Consider the following 12455-nt stretch of genomic DNA (forward strand, 5'->3'; position numbering starts at 1 on the left):
ACACACACACACATACCCAGTAGCAAACAGTGTGATTTGCCAAGAAAATAATTTACTACTCAGGAGCAGACCATAAATGATTAGATTAGTCTCCTGGCTCCTTGGCTCCTGTTGCAACAAAGACAGGATGGGATGAGACATTACTAACATTAGAGACACAACACAAGTAAATATGTTAAGAAAAAGAGGAAGAAAGATGTGTGCATCTCAAAATGGCACTAAAATCTGCTTCACCAACCCCCACCAGTTAGTCAGACCCTTTTTTCCCCCACCATGCAAACTGATATTTGCAGCCCCCAAATATTCATACCAGACAAAACTGATCGTCCAATCAGAAAATAAAGAGGCGTGCAGAGATCTCTCCTTTCTCCGAGAGGTCCACCAAACTAATCATTAAGGACAGGAGCATCTTTTGTAAAAATGTTAGTTAAATGTTTGTTAAATTCAGTTCAAGTATATGACATACATCTACATCTCAAACTGAAGGTATAGGCTTATGCACCCAGAGTTTAAAGAAGCTATACATTGCTTTTTTATAATATGGTATCAAAGGAAAGGGTGAAAAAGATTGCTCGTACTGATGAACCTACAGAGTTCTGTTTGTGAACACTTGACTCCAGAATTATCAAATCTGCATATCTTATCTTGGCTTGAGGTTTTAGCTCAGTCTTTGGCTGTCCGGCCCGCAACTTTCCTGGTCTGGTTCACTCTCTGCTCTCGCAGTGTTGTTTTTGACCACAGCAGTGTGGCTGTTCTGTTGGAAAAGCTCAAAACACTAGCTGGTTAGACAGCTAAAGAGCAAGATATTGCCCTCAGGAGTAAGACTGAAAACAGACCCACAAGAGAGGGAACATTGGACTTACATTCATCAGGTGGACACAAACGGGACCCCACATGAATGATAAGGTTGCTCTATAACTATTGGAATTGTAAATAAGCGACTGTTTCCTAACACATTTGCCATATCAATTTAAAATGCAATGTGTTCACTTCCTCTGTCCCTAAATGGCCCGAAAATCTGTAATAAAAAAAAAAAGTTTAATATTTAACTTGCATTACAGTTTTTTAAAATCACTTTGGCACTAATTTCAGAACCTGGATGTCATTTTTCAAAACTGTTCAACATGACACAACTCGAAATCAAAGTACTACTACTTCAAAAAGCAATTCACACACTACATTTCAAATGATTGAGTATTCATTTCATTACAGTGATCTAACTATCAATTGATACAATTGTTGCATAACTCTTAATGCGTAGTTGTATGGAGACAGAAACAATATTCCATGTTTAGATCATGAAAGTTTCAATGCACGGAGATACAGTATATTGTCGGCAATTAGCGTGGAGCATGAACCACTTAGAAGACATTATCTGGATGTAAAATTTCATCATCATTCTTTACTGTAACGTACTACTGTTTATCAGGTACTGTTTCTATGGTCCTCTGTACCACCTTTACTGTTAAACTATTTACAGTATTGACAATACTGCACTGTCTACATGCAGGCCTTTGGAACTGCCCATCCAATTCTGCCAACTTGTTGTGTATATATATCTATATATATATATATATAGATATATATACATACATATATATATATACACACATACTACACAAACACACATGCACAAATATACACACACACACACACACACACACACACACACACACACACACACACACACACACACACACACACACACACACACACACACACACACACACACACACACACACACACACACACACACACACACACACCACATTGTTCCCCATGCCCATGCCATCTTTTTTCCAAGATGTTTGGCTAATTGCTATGTAGATGAGAACCTGTGGCCAAATCCACATGCCAGAGTTGATGAAGATGTACAGTAATGTAGAGTATTCACTTCTTTATTTTGCTTTATACAGTACAAGCAAGTTCAACACTGCATTCGATGTTTTGCAGCACTGTTTTTTCTTTTCTATTTCCCATCTAATTATTTAGCTTTGATTCAAATAAACCTATGTTGTGATTGCATTGATTTTCCTCAATACATTTCAGATTTTGTTGAATGATTTCCCTGTGTCCATGGTATACTCTCTACTACTGCAGTGCTTCTACAGGGATGCATTTTTCATCTAGTTCCATAATGAAACATTTATCACCTATTTTGTACTACAATATTTAATGATTGTACGAACAATGACACAGTGAAACTATGGGTAGCTTGTGTGTGGGTGATCTAAAGTAATGTTCAATGGTATTTCACAGTTAATTAGTTTTTTGAACCAATGAATGTGCAAGATTTAAAGATATGAATGCACATTGCAGTGTTTTGAACATTGGACAGCCTGTGTCACAAGTGATGACCGTGTTGAGTTTTGTGTCTAGAAATTAAAAAAAATGACATCAAGGTTCTGAAATTAATAGCTGAGTGATTGTAAAAAAACTGAAACTGAGTTTTGTTGGCCACTTGGTGGCAGCCAAACAAACTTGCTAGCAAACTGGTTTATTTACATATCCAGCGGTTCCAGAGCAACAGCATTCATTTGGGAGTGGGTCTCCGGCAAATGTGAATGCAATATTCACCCTCCTTCTAAATAAAATATCTGCCATCTTAGCTCCTAAATGCTCCACTTTAGTCTCTATCTGTTTACGGTGTAGTGCTCAGCAGGTAGCGTACAGTCTTTACACTGAGAACAGCTGACACACAGAGTGGTGAGAGCGAGCCAAAACAATAAAGTTGTAGGCCAAAAAAACACAAAACAGTGCTAAAGAGCTAAATGTTGCTATAAAGCTCTGTAAAGCTAAAGGGAAATGCAAAGTTGGGTGATAAATGCCCGTGGGCTTATTGCTATGGGAACCCCCCTTTGTTTGCCGGGATTAAAGTGAGCTTCATAGCAACGACTACACTGTAGTGTAAAGAGAAGTACTTTCCTTCTTGGTTATGGGTTGCCAGAGTACAAAGTCACGTGATCCTGCGGGGCCCGTGATGGATGGATGAGATGGAAACACTCATGGTTCTGCTAGTAGAAAGTGCCTATTGTATTGGTCAACAAAGTTTGGGTTTCCACAAAATGGTTGTTGCGCCCCAATAACAGGTGTGGGGAAGCGGCTTGTACACTGTCCCATAATAGCAGCCTAAAATCTGCTATTTTATCTGCTTTTATGTTTAACTGTTTTTAACTGCTCTTTAATGTTTAATTTCTTGTACCGAAATTTTCATTTTTATTGTTTTTATGTAAAGCACTTTGAATTGCCCTGTTGCTAAAATGCGCTATACAAATAAAGCTGCCTTGCCTTTCATATGCCTTTCACATGCAAGCACTCATGTGTTCCACTGATAACACGAAAACGTTGTAGCCATTTTCAGATGAAATGCTGAAATAAATAGCACAAATAGGGGTACAAAATATACAAATACACAAATTATAGAAATGCTTTAAATTCCAGGATAAAAAGGTTCACTGTGACTATGTTCAAGCTTTTCAGCTCTCTTCAGATCCCTTGAGGAGGCTTTTAGGAACTCAAGGCTGCTTCACCAAATGTCCAACTTGGACAGAAATTTCAAAAATGCAAGCCTCTCTCTTTACCCATCACACAGAAAAATCCAGTTTTGACAGTTCTAAGAAAGAGTACACTGTCTCACACTCAGCTATGCCAGGAAGCACTTGGTTGCTCCACAACTGCAGCCCCCTTCGTCTGAAAGTAGCAGCTTGTGTTCTCTTTCTTAAAACCTCTGACTCTAGCCGCAGCCACTGGGGTCCACCAGAGGACTTTGAGGTTCTTGACCTTAACTCATACTGCATACTGGGCCGGTCCAAACTGCTCCAGGCTAAGGGCAGGGTGGTTGAAAAAAAAAAACTCCGAAGAGCGTGGACGTGAGACTGGACTGACCTTGCTGAGTTTGACTGGGCTGACTGGTGATGCTAGAGAGACGAGAGGCTACCGAGTCTTCTCCACAGAAGGTATCAGTCAGGTGAGGGAGAAAAATAACAATAATAAATTACCTAAAAGGAGCAAATGAAAGGATGAGAAATTAAAGTGGGTGATGCCAGTGGCTGACGGGTGAGGGGGAGTCACAACAAAGACAGTGAAGAGCAGTAGAAGAAAGACAGAGAGACAGCTAGGAGGGAGGAAAAGAGAAGGAGAGTGAGGTGGGCGATTGGTCCTGTGAGAGAGTTGTCATGGTAACAAGTGATCATGATGAGGTTGTAGATGATCAGAAAAGACTTTTGGAAAGAAAGTGCAAATACATACAGATGATACATAACTACATCGGACATGAAATGCCAATACAGGACAGTACTAGGTCAGTGTTGGCGACGTGTGATGGGAACTAATTCAAAAGTTAAGTTTCACAGTTACGTTTTAAACTTCAGATTTAACAAACCACTATTTAATTAACTGTGGATTAAGCTGACATACAGCTAATCACCTCTCCTGGGAAATATTGTTTCATTAAAAAAAAAAAAAATCAACTGTTTCATAAAGGGGCCCCTTTGTGCTCCTCTTTATTGCAAAATCAGATGTTATTACAGTAGTAAACACACGTTGTCTTAAATCGAGGTAGGCCCGCAGGTTACATGCAGTGTCCATAGTGTGAGCAGAATGTCTTTCTGAACTCTCCTCACACCTGCTGCCACACCCTCCTGCACACACACACACACCTTATTTTTCTATAGTTTACACTTAATAGTTAATTCAGGCATGTGTGTGAGTGATGTGGATTTGTTTTGTTATTTAAGAAGTTTTGTATTTTGCACTTTTTGGGGTTGTTTTCTGAAAGGAAATAAGAAAAACGCACAGACATATCTGTGGAAATAAATTCATATAAAATCCATTTTCTGAGTCAATTTCTCCTGGATTTTTTTCTGTTTTAAGTTGAGAAATGTGGTTAGGGTACTAGTTTTGTATGTAGCCCATGTAATCTGCTTACAGTAGTGTTTTTTAAAACATTTTACAGATGATTTACTTGGACGGAAATAGAAATTCTCCATTCTAACTTCTTTAGCTTTGTGTCAGTTAGGCCTAGAATCACACCGACACTAGTAACCAAAAATTGAGAGTGTTAACTTCCCAATGACCTCAGGAACCTCCCAGAGGGCCAAAGTTTGTGGAAACTGCATCACTTCTTTTGGGTAAAAATTTAAGCGAGAAAAGCATGTATTTTCAAGTGTGAGTAAAGAGGTCAATATTCTCCTCGTTGCGTATGACCTTTTGAACTTTAGCACGTAGATAAGCAAACAAACAAATACATGATGACACATAGCTTTGTTTTGTAGATTATAATCATAATTAATTAAGTACTGTTGGCAGTATGTTGGTTTCTCTTTATAGAAACACACAGTTAGGTAAATTCTGTACAGTCACACTTTAGTTTGTCTTTAGATAAGTTTGTCTTGAGTCTTTCTAATTCCTATTTCTTTGAGTTACCAGTGCTGCAGGTACCGCTGCTGGAGGGACATCTTGTCAGGACAGAGCAAACCATGCAGCCCCTAAACTTGAGCTTTCAAATACAGGATGAGGCCAATCAAAATGTACTAGGTGCCTGTCACATCATAGTTTTTCTCCTTGTTTTGTGTGCCTTGTCTGTTTCCCCTCATGTCCCCCCCCTGTGCTATCTGTGAGCTGTGGACATGGCTTAGCTGGCAGTGGGCGCCAGGTGAAGCTCATTGCCTAATCATCCTGCTGCAGCAATCAAGGCCGGCTCTGTGATCCACTTGTAGCCAGATCGTCCAGTCTACTAAAGTGGTATAGTGGCATGCCTGGCTCCCTGTGTTTCTGGTGTTGTGGCTTGTGCAGCTCATTTGTTCACTCTTGTTGCAGCCTGCCTTGCTTACTCATGCTCAAGCTTCCTGTGTGCCTGCCTGCCTGCTTGCTCCCCTGCTCACTCAGTGCTAATTACTAGGCTTGGATTCAGCCTCGAATTGTTTGTTGGACTCTGGAATATTCCTCACCACATGGTCGTTATCACCAAGTCACTGGGCACGCTCTGGAGAGCGCACTGCACCCACCACTGAATCTCCTTGATGCACCTGCCTCCAGTTTTCACTTTAACAATTATTGTATATAGTTTCACGAATTAAAACACTTTATCGTATATCCTGTGTCATCAATCTGCTTTTGGGTCCAACCTCCAGTACCGTTCCTTAACAGCTTAGGTGGTACTGGTTTGTTTTTGTGACCTCTGTTGAATCTAAAAAATCTGATCACCCATCGTAGACTATGTTCCTCTTTGTGTTCAGTTTGGTCCGTTTAGTAGAACTTTGTGGCATATTTTAGTTTGGGTTTGCTTCATTCTTGCCACCTGTGACTCCTCATACCTTCCAGCTCGGACCCTCACATTCCCACTTGGCATGGCACAATCGCACCAAAATTTACTTCACATTCTTTTCTTCATGACCTATGAGGCGAAATGCATTCAATTTCACGTTTTGTCATATGTAGATTAACGCAGGGTCAACCCTACAATGAAATTTGAAAGAGAACGGGTCAGCTGAGCAATAAAAAGCACTAGTTGCTGTAATAAGAGAATAAAAGATGAAATTAAAGTAATACATACATTAAAGTGACAAAAGAATAGCAAAAAGAGCAAGTAGAAAGTAAATCCACTCAAGTATGCTGAGTTGACTCAGAGCTCTTGTCAGTGTAGCCATTTTCACGGCGCACTAAATTCCTGTATGTCGTGGATGCCATACACAACAATTCCACAATCCCTAAACATTTCACACCAACACTGCCTCCTTGACATTACATTAATATCATTCATGATATCAAATGAGCAAGAACGTTTTTTTCCCATGCACTTACAATTTGGACACCAACTATTTGATCACTTTGGACCTACAGTGCCTTGAGAAAGTTTACACACCCATGCTAAAGTTGATTAAAAAGAGGAATAAAAAAACATATTTTGGAAATTGATTTTAATGCCTTTGTTCCTAACCTTTTGGAAAATCCAACCTTTTAAGGACACCAATGTTCTTTGTGGATGAATAATGTATTGTAAATAAATAAATGTTGTTCCTTAAAATACAGAAGGCATGAGTATACACACCCCTATGTTAAATTCCCATAGAAGCAGGCACATTTTTGTTTTTAAAGGTCAGTTATTTCATGGATCCAGGATACTATGCATCCTGATAAAGTTCCCCATGGCCTTTGGGTATTAAAGTAACCCCACAACATCACATACCTACACTCATGCCCCTTGTATTTTAAGGAAGAACGTTTATTTATTTACAACACATTATTCATTCACAAAGAAAATTGGTGTCTTTAAAATGTAGGATTTTCCTAATTTTTTTGAATGAAGGTATTAGGATCAATTTCTAAAAGATGTTTTTTATTCCTCATTTTCAACTTTAGCATGGGTGTGGACATTTTCTCAAGTCACTGTATTCATCCCATGATAGAACACACTCACATAGGACATAGATAGAACACACACTTGCAACAAGAGGACGAAAAGATGGGACAAGGATGTTGTTGCGTGCCACAATCAAACATAGCAGGCCAGCTGATCTGACAGCTTGTTTTCTCTAGCTGTCTCTTGCTGAAACATGCAGCTGTTTACCGACCGACTAATATTCCCTAACCTTCATCTGTTTGCTGCTTACTGTTCTCTTGTGCATATTTGTATTCTTTTGCTGGTGCCATTTTGCTTTGCCTGTTTGTCTTACTGCTCGGTAGTATTTGTTGTCACACATAATGCTTGTTATGAGTGTATGTAAGTAGTGGACATGTTGGAAATGGATGTGTGCTGCTGTATTTTAAACTTCTGACATTTCTCTTTTAGCCCCTATCACCTTCCCTAAGGGGGTGTTGCTTTTTGCCAGGTCGCCATTGTAAATAGGACTTTAGCGTAGACTCCAGTGCTATCTAACCTATAGTAACAATGGCCAATGTTACTAAGGTAAAACTCAGTCAGTCAGAAATAAATTGTTGCTTGGCCTTAACTCTTTGTTGGACAGCACCTTGTCCTATTGTTTTGCCACAGGACTTTGTTTGGAAGAAGTATATATAAATTATTACTACCTATGTTCTGTTTTGTTGGTGCTGCTGAGAGAGTAAAACATAGTGAGCTATGGGCAACTTTGAATGTCTGTCCCTTTTGGCAGGACAAGACAAGACAGACAGACAGACAGAGATACTGCTTCTTTAGTGATGTCTGAGTCTGTCTCCTTTGTCTTACCTTGCCCAGAGGGACAACCAATCTCTTCCACTGGTGAGAGACATAGTGCTGACTATGGGCACGTGGCTGACTCATAGGAGAAAACTATGCAGAAAGGTATGAAAATGTACCCCAACAAAAGAGGCAGCTGGTGTAATCAGGCTCAACGGGTTATTAATCTCCTGGTAATAATGATAATAGCAGTACATATCGGCAGTTCCATACGACGACACAGAAGACAAACCTGGAAAAGAGAGAAGTCAGAAAAGAGGATGAGTGGACTAATGTTCTGTCTCAATTGCTAGTGATTGTGGAACATAAAGCAGGTCTCAATGCACAAGAGGCTATCTGCACCTATAGGTAAAAAAGGGTAAATCTTTACCTGCATGTTGGGTTGACGTAGGTGGTAGCTCCTCAAAATGTGAGAACTCATTGGGTTTACCTGGAGCTAACATTAGAAAAATCTCTTGGTTTACAATGCATGAATTAATCTTGGCTGCATTCATCCCTTTTGTTACAATGGTTTGTCATGGATCTCTGTATAGAATCTACTGGCTCTCTGTTATATGTCAACCAGTGATTTTTTAAAGAGCTTTCAATTGCTCAACAGAAGAGTTGGAAGTGAAAGAAGATTAAGAGAAGATGAAGAGTAGAAACAGCCAGGCTCCAGTGCACACAGGCCAACGACCCTGTCCGCTCTGATGGGGTGAGGTAACACAGTGAGTCACTGGGCTGACATCACCCAACACATATGACATATGTGAATGGTAATTTAAGCAAACCAGGATTTAGGGAGTAAGATCATCGTGATGTCTCAACTTTTTTTATCAACAATGATGCATTTTTCACCCTACTTACACTGCAAAAAGAAAACAACAACCAGAAAACCAGCTCCATGTGTCAGCATGAGCTGCCAAGGATATTTATCTTTACAGAAACCTCCTAGTGCAACAACACCAAAAAACTAAAAGACACCAATCTTTGTCACTGTGGACTAAACCTCTTAAAACTCAAACGCAACCCCCTTGAGATGACTCACAGCAGAGACCAGTGGAAGTTGGAGAAGCACAACTGACCTAGGCAGTCCCGTTCTGTATTTTTCTTCCCATTGACAGTGGCTTTCTGCTGCTTCAGAAAGCAGTTCTGTGGTGTTAGGGTTCCAGTGTACAGGACAGTACATGATACTTTTTTACCCTGACCTCGGCCTTTAAGACAGTGCATCCATCAGGCAATGGAAATGCAAAATTGGTAAACCTTTGCTTCTGTTAAGTGTTGGGACTGTGATTTGAACTATCCGATCCATCAGAAGAGCCATCGTAATTACCAGACAATTCACAAGTGTTGTTGTCGGTTGTCTGGTTGGTTGGTTGTAGACCATTGTTACCTTAGCAATAAACCCTGTCCTCTGTTTTTGGGTCTAAGATCTATTTATCTGCAAGAGGTTGAAGTTCAGGACACAAGAGGCCATAACACCATATAACACTGAGACCTGTCCTCCCACAATCCCACTTCAAAACCAGCTTGAGGTCTTTAATCGATGTCAGCATGAGTTCCGGCAATTATCTGGCACCCTGCGTTGGCAATTAAGATTTATAAATACCATATGTAACCAGAAACTGTCAAACCTGCATTTATCAACAACATATTAAAATATGTTATTATGCGGCCAATGTGATTCATTTTTAGGTACAGCTTGGTGGAAATGCTGGCTTTTTTGGCACTATTTTTCTTGCAAATAAACTTCTAACACATTTTGTGGCTTTGCTCCTAATGTTATTCTTAAAAACATTAAATGAAGATGTTGACTCATTTAGAAGTTAACACCCATGGTTAGTCACTCTTAATCTCGCTCTGTGGGCTATTCTCCCCTCCAGCATCTCTTGGTCTACTTTAATATTTCTACACATGTGTTATGTTTAGATGCATGTAGCTACTCAAAGTCTTTTATAGTATGCATGTGTGAAAGCAAGTGCCACAGTGTGTTTTGTGTGCATTTGCAAGAGCGGATAATTTGCCCCGTGTACAAGATACATTGTCATGCCAGCGCCTGTTTCAGAGAAAACAAGGTCTCTGGTCTGACAGTAGCTTCTGCCGCCGGCCGAGCTTTGAGTTCTCTCTTTTCAAAATCCCATTTGTTTAACCCTCTCCTCTCCTCCATTTGTTGTCTTCAGGTGGAAACACTACATTTATTTGTTCAATGTCCTCAGCTAACAGATCTGCTAGAGCTTCTTTAAAGGTGGGTTTAGGGTTTTCTTTGGAAGTGTTCATTTTTGGTCCAAAATACAGAAAGCAAAAAGAGACTGTTCGCATTTTATTGAACTATTGAAAATTTGCCACCTGGCCAACACCCAGGAACCAGGCTCAGGGAGCTGGTGGTGTTGAGCCAGTGCCGGTTCTGGAAGGACTGGTCAAGGCCCGATTGAGGGTGGAACATTCCTACGACCAGGTGATGGACAATTTGCTAGATTTCAGTCATTTGCGGGCTGTAGGGGGAATGTTATGCTCTGTTGGGAAGGATGGGGAGTTGGTGGTCAGTTTTTGATTGGAAAAAGCATAAAGTTTGTATTGATAGTATTTGGTTTCAATTTGTTTTTTTTGTCTTGTTTTATGTATGTTGATTTGCTTTGATTATGAATCTTATCTGAAAATGATCCACTAAAAGGACTTTGAAAACCAAAAAAAACCTCTCCTCTCCTCTCCTCTCCTCTCCTCTATTTGCATCCCTGTCCTCTTCTGTTATGTGTCTCAGCCTCTGTCTGTGCTCCGCTGTGACAGATAACAGAGGTCACTGTTTACTCTCATTTATCAGTCAATCATAACCAGCTGCAGGGTTCCAAACACACGCTATTTTTCCATCCTCTATAATTCTTTTACCACCGCGGTTTCCAGAACAGTAACAAAGACAATGACAAATACTTATCTGGTGGTAATTCATTACACTACGTAGGATGTATAAATATTTTTTATTTGAAATTTTTTCTCAGGGATATATGTGATGACTGACAAGATATTATTTTTGTCAGTGTGACAAGTTATTATGGGGCTGGGAATACATTATTACGTGGTGAGTGTAATAAACTCTTGAGAATTATGATTTTGCCCAATTGGTAAATTGGTGGCTATAAGGAGTGACAAGATCTTATTACTATGTCAGTATGATAGAGTGTGATGGAGAATGCTTAGCAGGAACACTAGTCTTGAATGCTCTCTTAATGTGACCCTTCTTAGATGTGTAAATCTTGACAGTCATAATCGTTGCCCTCCATTATGATAGTAAAAAGCACAAAATCAAATTTGGATTCACTTAAGCTGAGGTAATTCAAGTGCCTCACCAAATCCATCTGATTGCCGTAATTAGCATTTTTATGAATAAATAAAAGTTTAATCAGAGCTGTTTTTTACAAAGCATGCACTCAGAATAATTTTTGAGGCAAATGCATGTAGAATTTCCATACCAAAGTTTAGAATAAGATGAATAATGATTAAAATCATCAGTGTGCTGTCTTTAAATGAAGGTGCCTGCCTCTATCTTGACAACAGAACTCACAGTTAGGACGACATCCTTTTGGACTAAAGTAATTCACAAGCTTCCTGTTTAACCACATGACCATTTTTTTCAGTGCATTTGAACAACAAGACATGCAAACAAGTAGTTTGGAGAAAGGGTGGGAATCAATGATTGTCGATCCTGAAAAACTCAGCTACACATCACACAGAGAACAAGAGTCAAAAGCACACACTGTGCACCGTGTTCATTTATCAGGAGCAGGCCCATATGCAATGAACATCTTGAGGGGCAGAGGGACGACTTGTCTTACAGAACTGCTAAAGTTGGTACTGTCTCGGCAGCAAGCAGAGCAGAGACCCCAAACTACATTCCTTTATTATTTCACTGGGTGATGTACAAATTCAATTATAATTAAATTACAGTTTTCTTCATTTTGTTGGGTGAGTCCCCTCTGGGAATAAATAATGGACCCCAAAAGGGCTCCTTGAGGAACAACCACTTTAATACAATCTCTAAAATGTATTCCCAATTGTCCGCGGAGGGTCCTCATTATCCTACCGATGATATTACCATAAAACACAGAAACATTTTTATGTGACCTTTCTCTGTTTATACGAGGCCTGCCGGAAAATCCTAATCTAATCATGACTCCAATAAGACTGTGTCTTTCTAACTAGATCATGGCCTCCACTGTATATTGTCTATATACAGTGCCTCAGCTGCCCTTCTCATTGAGGTTTCCATGTTGCACACACACACACACACACACACACACACACACAC

At 39.8% G+C, this 12455-nt stretch overlaps 1 long non-coding RNA gene across 1 annotated transcript in view; it reads right to left on the minus strand.

The window, feature by feature from the left end:
- Window positions 1-1403: 1403 nt before the first annotated feature.
- Window positions 1404-12455, minus strand: part of LOC116702759 (uncharacterized) — a 14078-nt gene continuing 3026 nt past the window's right edge. The window contains exons 2-3 of the long non-coding RNA XR_004335246.1: window positions 6863-6867; window positions 1404-1446 (exon numbers count right to left, since the gene is read on the minus strand). This is a non-coding gene — a long non-coding RNA (uncharacterized LOC116702759). The remainder of the gene's footprint in view (window positions 1447-6862; window positions 6868-12455) is intronic.

The sequence above is a fragment of the Etheostoma spectabile genome, chromosome 15 (assembly GCF_008692095.1).
Source record: "Etheostoma spectabile isolate EspeVRDwgs_2016 chromosome 15, UIUC_Espe_1.0, whole genome shotgun sequence".
NCBI classification, from domain to species: domain Eukaryota; kingdom Metazoa; phylum Chordata; class Actinopteri; order Perciformes; family Percidae; genus Etheostoma; species Etheostoma spectabile.